This window comes from Arvicanthis niloticus, chromosome X, assembly GCF_011762505.2.
Source record: "Arvicanthis niloticus isolate mArvNil1 chromosome X, mArvNil1.pat.X, whole genome shotgun sequence".
Lineage (NCBI taxonomy): Eukaryota > Metazoa > Chordata > Mammalia > Rodentia > Muridae > Arvicanthis > Arvicanthis niloticus.
Window position 1 is genome coordinate 52,579,169 of NC_047679.1, and position 12,581 is coordinate 52,591,749.

A 12,581-nucleotide genomic window follows, 5' to 3' on the forward strand; every position below is an offset into this window, starting at 1 on the left:
GGAGGTGGAAAGATTCTACAAGCCAGAGAACCTAGATGTCAGCAATGAGACTGTGCCCTCTAAATAGAACAGGGAAGCTTCACCCATGAAATCTCAACAATATGGTTGTCTAAACAAGACCTGAATGATGACAAAACCAGGTTGACATATAAACCTGGTTTTATATGGGTGGGGGAAATCTTGGCAATCCATGGCATGGTCAGCCCTAAAGACATATACACTAAATGGGCTCAGAAAGTTGTATTTGTATATTCATTCATGTATGTATGTATGTATGTATGTATATGTATTTATATAAATGATTTAAAATGAGAACATGTATTTGAGGGGGAAAAATGGGGCAGGGCATGTGGGGAGAGAGGAAAAGTTAATGTAAACAGAGTAGGCATAATGTGAAAAAGTTTAACTTTAATAAGAAACCTAGCACAATAAAAATGTAAAAAGAGGGGAGAAAAAAGAAGGGAGAGGAGGAGGAGACAAGAGATGTGCAACAACAGAGCTCTTGCCTAGCATGCATAAAGACATAAGGTTCAACCCCCCTTTTATGTAGGCATAAATTTTTTGCAACCTATTTTTAGAATTTTTTTAAGATTTACTTATTTTATTTATACAACTACACTATAGCTGTCTTCAGATACACACCAGAAGAGAGCATCTGATCCCATTACAGATAGATGGTCGTGAGCCACCATGTGGTTGCTGGGAATTGAACTCAGGACCTTTGGGAGAGTAGCCAGTGCTACTTAACCTCTAAGCCATCTCTCTCCAGCCCCGAAACCTACTTTTAATAAGGTTAGCACACTACCCAGCAGAGGTAGTGGAAGAGAAAAGTTATTAGGATATAAGGGAAGCAGACCTGTTCAGCAATAGTTCTTTAGGAGCAAGCTCCATCTTCTTGGGCAACAGTTCAGTCCCGTAGCAAACACCAAATACAACTCAGCCACTGCAGACCAGTCCTCTGGGCAGGCAGATACCAGGCATGAACTGGCAGCTACAGTCCAGTCCTTTCAGCAAGCAGATACCAGGCAGCTGTATAGTTCAATCCTGAGGAAACTGCCAGGCTCACCAACTGGCCTAAGGCAAGGCCACAGAAGCAGTAAGCTTCTGTAGGAACTTCAGGAGCAGTTCTTGGGTGATTTTCCTCTCAGTGGCAGCGTTACCACAAGTTGAGCTCAATGCTATGTGAGGGAAACCAATACATGAGTGTCTTTAGTGAAGAATAGCAAGGCAGAACAAACCAAAGCTCAGTGCTCATCTCCCACTGTCTGTGGGGTCATATTTATACTCCTTTATCACAGGTCCTTCCATGTGTTTGCTATATAAAAACATCCTTTCACCTGTGTCTGCTTCAGGAAAACAGTCTTTCACCTGTTTGCTTTAGCAAGATAATCTTTCACCTGTGTGCCCCAGCAAAGCATCATTTACCATAACTAACTTCCCAAAGAACTAGAAGTTTTCACTTCACCGAGTATTTTTTGAAAAAGGAAAGGCATAACATAGTAGTGTACACTTTTTAATCCCAACATTCAGGAGGCAGCCACGGGATTTATGTGTGTTTGAACATCAATTTGGTAAACATAGAGAGTTTTGGGATAGACAGGACTATTAAAAGGGGGTGGGGAAGGAAGAGGAAGAGACAAAAGGAAACCATGAAATGGCATTTTTACAAACATACTGCCAACATGGGCAGATCTGGAAAATGTTATTTTAATTTTATTAACTATCTGGGATAAACAGTCACACAGACAGGTACATAGATTTGAGGTTCCTAGAATCGGAAAGGAAAGGGGAAGGGGAATTATTTAGTGGTTTAAAGTTTCTGTGGGGATAATGAAAATGTTTCAGAAACAGCAGTGATGATTTTATAGTCTCGGTGCAAATAATGTTGTGAGTAGCATCCTCACACACGGAGAAAATTCCAAATTTATATCATATACATTTAACTCTCAAATTTCGGAGATACTCAGTCTCTTTATAGTCAGTTCTATCACCCACCATCCACAGCATCACAGCACCCTCAAACTCCACCTGATAACTTATATAGAGCATGGGTAATAATTCCTGCCCTACTGCCCTCATTCTTGTTCTCAGATCAAATAAAAAAAGATGACAGAATTTTCTAGCATGCAACATGCTAAAGTCAGGTGGCATTATTTTCTTGGAGGTTTGCATGTAAACACCATAGTGTTTATTTCTTCAGTCCTAGGCAATAAATTGCTTTGATTTTGTTGTGCCTCTTAGCTAAAGGATCCTTTCAGTCGCAGGGACAGTTTCTGGTAATACCAGTTCATGTACATAAAACATCTCACTTGTTAAACAAAGAGTTTTGCTTAAACTGCTTATGGCTTCCAGTTAACAGCATGTCTTTACAGTGTATTATGAACACGTGGACACAAAAGATTTATTCAGGTAAGTTGGCAAAACACTGAACAAAGAGAAAGGAAAAACAACATTGTGGCTGCCAGTTCTTGCTCTGAGGAAGCAAGAAGAGTTTCCAGGGAGCTGACTTCGCACAAAGTGCCAGAAAGCATAGTGAGGATCAAAAAAGTTGCTGTGGCATTCAGCCTTTGAAATGGCTCCCAGACAAGACCTACCACAGACACAGTCAGCTTCCGGACAGGGCTCTTCAGCCTTTTCACCCTGCTCAGAAGTAAGTAATAGAAAGCTTCCCCACAGGGGTGTCGAGCACATTGCCAGGCTGCTGTCAGGAAAGGAGTAGCACGCACAGAAAAACACATCTTAGCCTGACTCCCTTAGGAGAATAAAGGGTAGGCGCTTCAAACACCAATCATAGCTATGAAAGAGCATTTGGAAGGGAAAGTGCCAGGCCAATCACTTTACACAGAGTAGCAGTCAATAAAAGGGGGCTTGACACCCAGTTTCTCCATACTCACGGTCCTGAACTCTGTTGCTTTTACCCTTTTGTTCAGTGACATTTGACTTCCTTTTCCATTTTGCTTTAGACGACACATTCTTGTTTGGTATTGAATTCTCCCCGTCTCAGTTGCCCTAACTAGAAACTGCTATCTCCTCCTGCTGATAAGTGGACTCCAACTGCCAGGATCAGACAGACCTCAGCACTGGCCTGTATGCCCCAAAGCCTTTGGACAACACAGTATATATCTTACCAAGCTTTCTAAATTACAAAGTTAAACCTCAAACTTTGACACTGTAAAACACAATGGCTACTGAGAGCTAGGTGTTTACATCTATAGTTGGGAATTCTCACCCCGACCTTAAGAGGCAGATCCTACCATCATTTCATTGTGGATTTTATTTTGAGACAGGGTTTCTAACTATGGCTCAAACTGACCTCAAATTCTTGGGCTTCTTTTGACTCAGCATTTTGAGGAGCTAAGACCACAGGTATACTGCTGCTCAGTCTGGCTTATCCCCATTTCAGAGAAGATAAAAGTGAGGTCAATGAAGGTTTAAGTGACCTCTAAGCTCTCAAAGGTAAAATGCCTTAGGCTCCAAAAAAAAAAAAATCTCCCATTTAAATCTCAGTGCTTCCAAAGTAGTCTAGTCAACATGAACAGCAAGTTTAAATTAAAAATCTAAAGCTATCAAATTCTAGACGTAAGCTGGAGCCTCCTCGGCATGTATGAGGTCCTGGAACTGAATCTGAGCATGAAAACTTAGAGACAGCATCAGTCATTGTGGTCTACAGCTGGGTGAAGCATCTTTAGACACAACTTCAGAAACACAATCCACTAATGGAAAGAGAAACAGAGCTCCTCAAAGCTGCAGATCTGGAGCAAAAGAGAGAGTTCCGTGGTTAAGAGCATAGGCTGCTCTTACTGTGGACACAGGCTTGGTTCCGAGCACCAACATGGTGGCTTACAACACTCTGTAACTCCTTTCTGATCACCATAGGCACCATATGTGACATATATAAGCACAAGCAGACAAAGCACTCATACAAATAAAATAAAACAAAAAAAATTACAATTTTTTTTCTCTGTGAAATATCCCATGAAAAGATTTTTTTTTTGAAAGATAAGCTGTTAGGAAATACTGGCAAGTCATAGGTCTGACAAGAGATCCATATTCGGAATACAAAAAGCATTCACCAAATTCTAAAGTAATGAAACAACTCAACTACATAATGGGCAAAATACTTTATCAAATATACAGAAACTACCCAAATGCAGCAAACGAAGGCTAAGATACTACTCTACTCACTATACACTAACTAGCATGACTGAAATAACAGACGGTGCCAATGTCCAGTACTACTAGACACAGAAAAACTACAACTCTTCTACATCACCAATGGGAACATAAAACTATTACCCTTTAGACAAAGGTTTGGTAGTTTCTTGTTAAAATAAACACATGTATATTAACTGAGAATCCAGAGGCAATTGGCTTATCAACATAGTCACAAGATGACAGCAGCTGCATTCGTAATTACAAAAAAAAAAAAAAAGAAGAAGAAGAAGCTTTAATCAATCCAAATATCCATCAACTGGGGAATAGGTAAACAAACTGGCAGAAACACATGCAGGACTATTATTAAGCAATAAAAAGGAATGAACTCTTGACATATTTATATGGGTCATAAGGGAATTATGCTGAGTGGGAAAATTTTTATCTCAAAAGGTCACATATTGCATGAGTGCATTTATAGAACATTTTCAAGAAGCCAAAATTAGAGAGATTGAGAACAGCTCAGCAATTGCCAAGAGCAAAAGCCTGCAAAAACTCTTGACTAAAAGCACCAGGATCCATCCATCCATACAGGGCTAATGAAAGGTGCTGGTTTTTTTCATCTGGAGTAACTACACTGTGAGTTATCGACAGCCGTGCACAAGACTCTGAGAAGAGATCCTAATATTATGCATGACTAAAATACCAAGGTAAGCCATCAGGAAAAGATTTTAAACCAAGAACGGAAAGTTCCCAGAAGGCAGGAGACACCCAGGTTTATTCTTCCTCTCAGTGGGGAGAGGGAGAGAGCTAAAGGGAGGGGGAAGGAGGAATAAGAAATGGCAACGGGGTGGGGGAGAAAGACAACATATAGCATGCTTTCTTTCATATGCAAAACATATTTGTCTATATGTTTGTGTAAGTCGTGAAAAGCAGAAGCGGGAGGGGGAGGAGTTCTGAGGGAGAAATGATGGGAAGATAAAGGAAACCATGAACACAGTGCAACAATGTGTGTAAGAAAATGTCAATGAGACAGGAGCCTGATATAGCTGTCTCCTTAGAGGTCTGCCAGAGCCTGACATATACAGAGGTGGTTGCTCACAGCTAACCATTGATCTGATCATGGGGTTCCCAATGGAGAAGTGAGAGAGAAGACTGAAGGAGCTGAAAAGGTTTGTGGGCCCCATGAGGAGAGCAACAATACCAACCAACCAGAGCTCCCAGGGTCTAAACCTCCAGCCTGGGAGCACATAGGGAGGGACCCATGGCTCCAGCTGTATATGTAGGGGAGGATGGCCTTGTTGAGCATAGGTGGGAGAGTAAGTCCTTGGTCCCATGAAGGCTGGATGCCCAGTGTGGGGGAATTCGTGGGTAGGGAGGTAGGAGTGGGGAGGGTAGGTGGGGGCACATCCTCATAGAAGCAGGAGGAGGGGGGATGGGATAGGGGGTTCCTGGGTGGGGAGTAAATGGGGAAAGGAGATAACATCTGAAATGTAAATAAAATATCAAATAGAAAAAGAAAAACAAAAAGGAAAATGTTAGTGAACCCAATTATTTTTTACCATAACTAAAAAGACAAGTATCTATGAGCAAGTTAGAATAGAATGAAGAACAACAACCACCCCCCACCCCCCAAAAAAGAGAAAAATATATAGGTTTCTTCACAAAGGTAAATTATAAACAGTACTTTCCCAAAGCTTATAGACATAGACTACACAAAGTTCACTTTCATGTGTTGGGATAGGGAAGACATTGCAGCACTGTACCACCCTGGAGGAGAGTGAGTGGCATCTTGCTAAGCATGAGCTTGTGTTAAAAATGATATTACATGGGACAAGGGGTGAAGGGGGAGAAGAGTGAATTACCTCTTATTTCAGACCATGTACAACATACCTAGGTCTACTCAAAACATATGCTGGCACAATCAAAAAGAAATTCAACAGGCAGTGCTGGAGGAGAATCCTCTAAGGGAAATTCAACATGAAAAACAAGGCAAATAACTGGAAAAAAAAACAAGCTGTCCTAAAGAGAGAAAAATCCCCAGGGATCCAGGGGGGAGGGAGGGAAAGGGAGGGGGAGGGGGAGGGGGAGGGGGAGAGAGTGATCCAACTTGATCTTTCAAGCCTTTTCTCATCCTTGAGAGATCTAATCACATTTGCTGATCTCAGGCAGAGGCCTCATGGCACAGAGTTCTCTGTTTACTCCTTTCCCTCAGCCTTGCTGGTGACAAAGCTGAGCTTTTGACTCAACTTTCTACAGGGCCCAGTTCAGAATGATTTCTCTGGGGACAAATCTGCCAGGCACCACCCACTTGGACCAACCCTAACTAGGAAGTGAGGCAAAATGTCTATGGCAATCTGCAACTATTGAGAAGAGTTACAATTACAAATTTAAAAAGCAGGTGATTTACTTTACTCCTGGTGAACATTCAGGGGCAACTGGAAAAAAAAAAAAACTGGATTGCAACGATTTCATTGCATTTCACCACCCTCTACAACAGTGATTCTCAATATTCCCAGTGCTGTGTGACCCTTTAATACAGTTCTTGTTGTGCTAACCTCCAACCATAGAATTATTCCATTGCTACTTCATAACTGTAATTTTGCTACTGCTGTGAATCATAATGTAAATATCTGATATGCAGGATATTTGATATGGAACCCCTGTGAACGGGTTATTCAAATCCCAGAGGAGTTGTGACCCACAGGTTGAAAACCATTGCTCTAGATTCTTAAGTGATTTCACTTCCACCACCATCTCTTCTTATATATTCTTTGTAAAAAAAAAAAAAAAAAAAAAAAATGAAGGCCTATAGTACCAGTAGTCTGGCGACTAGAGCCAGAGGGTTATTGTGAGTTAAAGGACAGCATCAAATACGTAGTGAGTTGGGCTAAGTTCAGACATTGTTTGAAAAAGTATTAAATAAAATTTAAGATAGCCTTAAAAAGTGCACCATTTTCCCCACACTGTCACACAGCATATGGAGTAAATTTCCTGAATTAATAAAATGAAGAGTATATTCTTCAGGTTGCAAGGGTGGAGAATAGGTACAAGGGGCTGGGAAAATGAGTGGGCTTGGGATGCATGATAGAAAACTCACAAAGGACCAATAAAAAGGTTTTTTAAAGGATATATTCTATTCAACAGCATACGGAAGCTTGTCTAAGATGAATCATGTGCTGGGACATAAAACAAACTTAACAAATGCAGAAGAACTGAAATAATCCTGTGTGCCCTATCCTACCACTACTTAATAAAACTTAAAATCAACAAAAAAGGAAGTATATTATTCTTTACTTAAATTCCACATTCTACCATTTGACTATTTTTATGCCTAGCCAAGACCTTCCCCTTAGTAAAAGATCACAGAAACCCTGACTACTGCATTGGACTTCAACATTTCAATGGGCCCCCCAAAACACGTTGCAATAAAAGACACAAAGGTTAAATTCAAGTGAGTACTCTTTCAAGCTGTGTAATTCTGAGTGGGCCCCTCTAAGTCCTCAGTTTCTATATATGAAATTTGAAAGGTTCAGACTAGATCAGAAGTTCTCAAACAAAATGCATTACTGCCCCTAGACAATGTGTAGACAACTACTGGTGTTGATTACAGTGTAGATAAAAACATCTAGGAAAACAGGATAAATATTGATTTTTCAGAACAATCACAGGGAGGACATCATCTTTGCCAGATGCCAAGATCATATTACTTTTGCTCTCCCAAGGAAAAAAAAAACTGAATAACATAATTAAGATCTCAGTAAGCCTTACAAATTTTTGTGATAGGCTAATAAAACAAAAGCGTTGTCATCCTTTGTCTTAGTCTAAAAACAGTGAGAGCTAGAAGCATGGCTCAGTGCTAGAGAATATATGAAGTTCTAGGTTTATAAATAAATAAACATCATTAAATCCAGGCATACTGGGACATGCTTGCAGTCCCAACACTTAGGAAGCGGAAGCAGAGACAGGAGAAATGAGTTCAAAAATAGCTCCAACCAAAGGGGAAGACCTTGGGGGAGGAGGAGAAAGAGAGATAATTTGCACCATAAATGAAGAGGAGAGAATCAAAAGAAAAAGAAAGGAATTATGCACTTCACTCCCTAAAATCTCTGATTAAGAAAGTCACTTAACCAGGGCTTTAGTCTCAGCATTTCTGAGGCAGAGAGGTGGATCTCTAAGTTCGAGGCCAGCTTGGTCTACAGAACAAGTTCCAGGACAGCCAGCCAAGGCTACACAGAGAAACCCTGTCTCAAAAGAAGAAAAGGGGAGGGGAGGGGAGGGGAGGGGAGGGGAGGGGAGGGGAGGGGAGGGGAGGGGAGGGGAGGGGAGGGAAAAAGAAAGAAAGGAAAGAAAAATTTCTTGTAGAACTCTGCACATTGAGACAAGATCTGATCTGTCATGGAACCTTACTACTTAAGAATCTCTCCTCTCTCTCTCTCTCTCTCTCTCTCTCTCTCTCTCTCTCTCTCTCTCTCTCTCACACACACACACACACACACTCAGAGAAAGAGAATTTTTACAACTGCAACCAGATGTTCCTTAATAACTATTCATTTAAAAATCCACAAACAGTAAATTCCACTAGACTCTATTGCTCACATTTGGAATCCAAGTAAAACTGAGTTGGGAAGTTAAGAAAAGGTTGGGGAAGTGTAACACTGTCCCTTCTGCAGACATCAATAAAAGAACATGTGTGGGTGTTTATCAGCTTCATCCCAGGAGTCAAGAGGGTGGAGTGGAGAAAGGCTTGCTTACTAATTTCATTTACTATTTTTAATGCCTGCTCTGAAATTCTCCATACAAATCCCAGTATGAACTCTGTTTTAAGAGACTAGAAACAATTGGGTCTCTGTTTCTGCTACTTGTCAACTTGAAGGAAAATCAGTTAAAATGAAGACCCTACTTCCAAGGAGTTGACTACAAAATGCAGTGAAGCAGCAATGAACTCACTGACATGAGCATGCAGAGACAGCATCAATGTCTATGACAATGACCAGCATCTGCATCAAGGCTTAAAGAGGATGGCACTAAGGAAAATCAGGTTTACTGATTGGGGGGTGGGGGGGGACAAATATTGATAACACTATCCAAAACCATTGCTAACTAAAGCCATTATTAACCCCTTTCTGAAATTGAGAGACTGCAGTAAATAAACCAATTCCCTTTAAGGATGTGTTTCAAAAGCCAGTTATTTTATGGCAGAAAAGGCAGGCCTCTGTGGCCAGCCCCACCTTGGCAGCAGTCTCCCAGAATATAGCCTGACGTTCCAGAAACTTAAAAAATCCTGAATCTGCACTAGTGGTTGTTGCCAGTGGCCTCACTGGGCTGGTATCCAAACTCTAGGGTCTAATATTTCAAAAGAAGGCCAAACCCAAAATTGCACAATCCACCTTATTGTTTATCAGTGTTTTATTTCTAATAATCTTTTGCTACCAGCAAATTCTCATACATGCCAGGGGTACTAATATCCATGGTGACTCTGACAGAGCCATTATTTTCCCTACCACCCACCAGCTGACTTCTTTCAGCTACAGTTTCTACAACTGTTACTGACTTTTATGAATCTCCCAAAGCCTTGTTTAAACCCACTAGTATGAAGTGGTTAACATGATCGAGCATACTATATACACATCTGAAAATGGCGCCATCAAGCACATCGCCTTATGTACTTAACATGTGCTAACAAATAAGTCAAGATATTTTATAAACTCTGTAAGAAAGAAGAGAAAAGCTCTTGATTCTGTTTAGCACTTCAAATAAACTGACTGTGCTGGGAGTGTGATTACAGAGAGCTTCCCAGATGAGAACAAATTCACTGAACATGGATGTTGAAGAAGAAGCAGAGTTTCCTGACTTGGAAAATACATGAAGGGGCTGGGGATATGGTAGAGTGCTTAACTAAGGTGAACAACAGCCTGAATTGGATCCTCAGCCCCGCATAAACCAGATATAATAGCCCAGGCCTATACAATCCCAGGACCTGAAGGTGGTAACAGGGGAACAGAGTTCGAGTTCATCCACAGCTACAGAGCTAGTTTGAGGCCAGCCATGGCTGCAGAGCAGGTACAAACCTGTCCAGGGCTATGTAATGAGACAATGTCTCAAAAGAGAAAACAACTACTTTGGAATTAGGGATTCGATGTGTAGCTCATTGCTACAGTACTTATCTACCATAACCAAGGGCATAGCACCACAAAAACATAATAATAATGGTAAATTTTAACATCTAATACTCTTACAGACATTGTGGATATGACATGATGAATCTTCACTGTCAATGCACTAGCTTTAGCATCACCTAGAAGACCAGTATCTGTATATGTCTGTGAAGGCATTTCCAGAGAGGTTTAACTGAAGCGTAACTGCCCATCCTGAATGTGGATGATACTGTTTTCCGGGCTGGACTTTATAAAACAAGAGAAAGTAAGATGAGCCCCAGCATCCATGTCTGCCTCCTGACTGTGGACGCGATGTGCCCAGCTTCCTGCTGCTCCTATGGCCACAGCTGACAACTGCTCTTGCCTTCTCCACCATGATGGATTTTACCCTCAAATTGTGAGCCAAAATAAACTCTTCATGGGTTGTTTCCTCAGGTGTTTTGTGACAGCAACAAGAAAGCTAACTAATATGAGGGGGTGAGGCGCATTTTCAAGAGGGAGGTAAAGAGACTGATCCATCCGAATACATCTGCTGTTTGATCAGATTTACCTTTAGGAAAATAAGTTAGGCAGCAAAGGCAACACGACATAAGAACCAGGCACGCTGTCATACAGTGTGTTCTATCTACCGCACGAAGGTTGTTAGCTCTGCCCGGGGGGGAAAAAAAAAAAAGGAAAACAAAGAGTGCAATGAAGTGCTAAAGAAACAAGAGAGGGGCCACGTGGTTTAGGAAGCTGCTACAAATTCATTTGGGAAAATTTTAAAACATCATAGATTCCTGGCCCCACCCCAGAGCTATTGAATCTAAGTGTCTCAGGATGGAAGTCATGAATTCATTGTTTTCAAGCGATTTACTCTGAAAACAACACAAGTTCATAGGAACAATTCAAAGGCTGTGTTGAAATAGTCCCTCCCCATTTTGCTGCACTAACAACTACCACCACCCATAGAACCTGGCCTCTAGTCTCACTGCTCCAAATAGGCCAAGGGATGAGCATTCACTATATCATTTCCAAATTCCACAGGTAATGAGAATTGTCTTGGAAAGCAATGGAGAGAAGTGAGAAAGTGAAAGAAGAGAGGGCTTGGTGGTTAGCACTGGCTCTTCTTGCAGAGGACCTGTGTTAGATTCTCAGTCCCCACATGGTGGTTCACAACCATCTGTGATCAGATGCCCTCTTATTACCTCTGAGGGTCCCAGGCATGTATATGGTGCACAGACATAAATTCAGGCAAAAGACTCATTCACATAAAACAATCATTAGGAAAAACACCCATGGGTGACATCATTCTCAATAGAGAACATTTGGAAGTTTGGGCCTTTAAGGTTAGCAATAAGACCAGGATGCTCGCACCCTTCTGCCTACTCTACATATACAGAGTTCTAGCCAGAGCAATAAAGGAACGTGAAAAATCATCTCTGTATACAAGTAATGATCTTTTATCAAAAAAGACCTCTAAAGGTTCTCTACTAGAAAACATCACAACTAATAAATTCAGCAAAACTCCAAGACACAAAATCTACATGTAAAAATCAGTTACAATTCTCTATATCAGTGACAAGCAATCTAAAAAGGTAAATGGTAGCTAGAGCCACGACCACTTTGAAAAGCTCCCCTATTTTTGTCTGAAGCATGATAATTCCCAAACTACATCAGTCTGAATCCAGAACTAGAGTAACTTATTTTTTCAGAGCTGAAGACGCTACTTAGAAGTTAAGAATCCCCACTGTTCTTGCTGGGGAGCCTGTTAGGTAAGGTCCCATCAGCTACATGGCAGCTCACAATCATCTGTAACTCCATTAAGGGAATCTGAATCCCTCTTTCTGGGCTTCAGAGGCTCCAGTCAAACACAGAGTGCACAGACATGCAAAGATTTATACACATAAAATAAAAGTAAACTAATAATGACACAACTTGATTTTTTCCCATATTCTTGGCCTTCCTACCCTCCCAGCTAATTCAAAGGCAGCCTGATTCCAAATAAGCACAGCAGGCTACTCATTAACCACATGGCATAGAACCACCCTGCTTTCTCTGAAACCTGTAAGGGACTCTCTCTGCCACATGAGCACCATGCTTCTCTCTGCCTGTCTGCAGCATTAATTAACTCTTCTAATAAATCTCTTACCCAAGAGAACAATCAGCCTCAATATCCACATTGAATTCCAAACCTGAAGCCTTTTAATAATAAAGAAAACAATTTCACTTTAGTACGGCCTTAAAAAAAAAAAGTAAATTTAAAGTAGGATGTAAAAATACATTTAAGAG

At 41.0% G+C, this 12,581-nt stretch overlaps 1 protein-coding gene and 1 long non-coding RNA gene across 4 annotated transcripts in view; one reads left to right on the forward strand and one right to left on the reverse strand.

Annotated features, from left to right (window-relative positions):
- The window catches only part of Ophn1 (oligophrenin 1), a 308,721-nt gene that overhangs the window by 261,199 nt on the left and 34,941 nt on the right, over positions 1-12,581 (reverse strand). The window lies entirely within an intron of this gene.
- LOC143435487 (uncharacterized) lies at positions 4,673-7,770 on the forward strand. Its single transcript, XR_013105830.1, has 3 exons — positions 4,673-4,862; positions 5,214-5,324; positions 7,300-7,770. It is a non-coding gene; the product is annotated as an uncharacterized LOC143435487 (long non-coding RNA).